The following is a 2,830-nucleotide window of genomic DNA, read 5'->3' as shown; positions in this document are numbered from 1 at the left end:
CAGCCCGGCCGGCCCTCAGCCCTCAGCCTGCGCCCGCCCGGCTGCATTTGCATGTTGGTTTAGTCACCGCCGGCGCCTACTTCCCCTAAGGCCGGCTGACTTTCAGGAAATGATGCCTGCCTGGTAAGTCAGGGCGATTACTGGCAGAGTGCAGAGAATTACTGAACGGGGCGGATTCTAGCCACAGACGGCTGTCAACAATGCCGGCCTGCCGCCACCAGCCTGAACCCTGCTGCTGCTGGCCTGTACCTTGCTGCCCTGGCACCCTCCCCGCCCCAGCCTCAGTTTCCCCAAATCGCTGCCCCCCAGAGCCCAGGCCCAACTGTGCCTGGCAGGGACCATGGCTGTCCTGGGGGTGCCCATAGCAGGAACTCAAGGGGCATAGACCCCGTGCTGTAGGGAGGAAACCAAGGCTGGCCCCTCCTGGGTCTGCCCTCGGTTCCTCAGCCTACACCCTGACCTTCACTGCCTGTCCTGGCTGCCCTAGAGCTGACCCTCAGTGTCTGCCTCTCCAGGAGGCTCAGCCCAGGGCCTTTGCCTATGCTGTAGCCTCCCCGCCACCTCCCACTTAGAGGGCCACCCTGGCAGGGCTCTGAGATCCCACCTAGCTCCCATTCCTGCCTTGGCGAAGGGTTTCTGTCCTTCCCCAGCTCCATCTCCCCCTGCGACCCATAGCCCAGCACAGAAGGAGAGATACAAACAGGGCCAGCGGCTGGGGAGCACAAAGCCATCAGGCTGGGCGCCCCATCCTGGACTATTTCTTTTGATCACCCCCATCCCAGGACAGTTTAATGCTGGCCCATATCCAGGAGAAGCAGGTGGGCCTGTAGGCCTCCCTGCACCTGCCCAGTGCCCCGGGACTCTAGTTGGGGAGGGTCCCAGAGGTCAGGGAGAACTTGGCCCAATGCTGCAGCCCCACTCAGTCTGCAGCCCACAGCTGGGGAGGAGGTGGGGGGGCACATGGCCTGGAGGCCACTGCTGAAGGCAAGGAACATGTAGAAATGGCAACCAGGAGAGGTAAGGACGTACACAGTCTGGCAACAGGGAAATGCAAACTGAAACCAGCAGGACACACTCCACACCAGCCCAAATGGCTGGATCCATGAAGCCGGCAGGGACCAGTGTGGGAGGATGAGGAGAAACTGGAACCCCACACGGCAGGTGGGCTGTGAAACGGGGCAGCGTCCTCAGAAAAGTCACCCCACGACCCTGTGATTCCACCGCCAGGCACCCATGAGGGGCAACAGAGACACAGGTCCACATGGAAACCCACACATGCAAAGCACCCAAAGGTGAACACAGCCACGTGTCTCTCCATATCCGGGAGTATCACTCAGCCATGGAAAACAGGGAAGCCCTGACACTTGCTACCATGTGGACAGACCCCAAGAACACAATGCTCAGTGAGAGAAGCAGACAAAGGACACACAGGGTGTGATTCCACTGATGGGAAATGTCTAGAACAAGCCAATCCACAGACATAGAGAGTGCCTGATTATCAGAGGCTGGGGAGTCATTGCTAATGAGGATGGGGTTTCTTTTTAGGGTAATGGAATTGTTCTGGAATTACATAAAGGTGGTGGTTGTACAGCTGTGCAAATATACTTTGGAGGAATAAATTTTAAGATGTGTAAATTCTGTCTCAGTTTTAAAAAGAACTACTAGGAAACTGACATGATGATAAGACCCACAAAGGACAAGCACAAACTTTTGTTATTAGATTTCAGGGGCAGGAAACTGGTCAGATTGCCAGGAGTGGGCTCACACTCGGTCCCCTGTATCTCATCACCAGATGGCTGGTCGTCCCTGACTGGCATGGGGCTGCCCAGCTGCCAGGACGCTCTCGGGTCCCCAGGCCACCACCGGGCTGGGCACGTAGGGGTGGGTGAGGCCCATGATGGGACCCTCTTTGGGGATGGGTTGCTGCAGAAATAGTCAACTAAAATGTGGTCATGCTAAAGTAATGGCTGGTGCCCTTACAAAAGGAGATCTGGATGTGTACCAAGAGAAGACTGGGTGAAGATGGAGGTGAGAGGGGTGTGATGGGACCACAATCCCAGGACACCTGGGGCCCAGGTGCTGAGAGAGGCAGGACAGGCCCTCCCCTCAGAGGACCCCGGAGCAGGGGCCTTGGCCATGGAAGTGAACCAGGGGCTTCCCGTGGGAAGCAACTCTGTGCTGGCGGCCAGTACCAGGAGCTGTGGGAACTGCTGGCTGGGTAGGCGGGGCCTCCAACTGTGGGAGATACACCCGCAACGCAGATGATGCTGCTCCTCCCCCCAACCCGCATAGGATGCTGCTGAGAGTTTGCCAAGCACTTTCCCCAAGCTATGACCTCATCCTGTTTCCCAGAAGCCCAGCTGGCAAACGGACAGCACCCTCATCCAGGCCCACCTGGGATGCCTGGAGGGACCCTCAGGGCACATGCTCACCCTGACGACAGACAGAGAAGAGCTCAGTGGACTGCAAAGAGTCCCCTTCCCCAGGGCCTGGCAGAGATGCAAGGATCCAGGGAAGATTATGAGGAAGGGACAGGGTAGCACCTGCTCCCGGGGGGCTGCAGGGGGCTGGGCACTGGGGAGCAACAGAGGAGGGCGGGTTGGTTACCCCTGCAGCCAGGACTCCAGAAAAAGGAGGACTAGAGGAGGGCCTGGAGGGGTAGGGGCAGCTGGAGGTACAAAGCCTGAACAAGTGTCTGGAAGGCTGAGCACTCCCCCTCAGCCCGGACCCTAACAAGGCCCCAAACATCCCCCCGAGGAGATTCAGTCCCATCTGGAACACACACTCACAGCAAAGTCTGTACATGCATGTTCACACGAGCACGATTCAC

The sequence above is a fragment of the Bison bison genome, unplaced genomic scaffold (assembly GCF_000754665.1).
Source record: "Bison bison bison isolate TAMUID 2011002044 unplaced genomic scaffold, Bison_UMD1.0 scf7180017864203, whole genome shotgun sequence".
Lineage (NCBI taxonomy): Eukaryota > Metazoa > Chordata > Mammalia > Artiodactyla > Bovidae > Bison > Bison bison.
Note: the sequence above shows the minus strand (reverse complement) of the source record.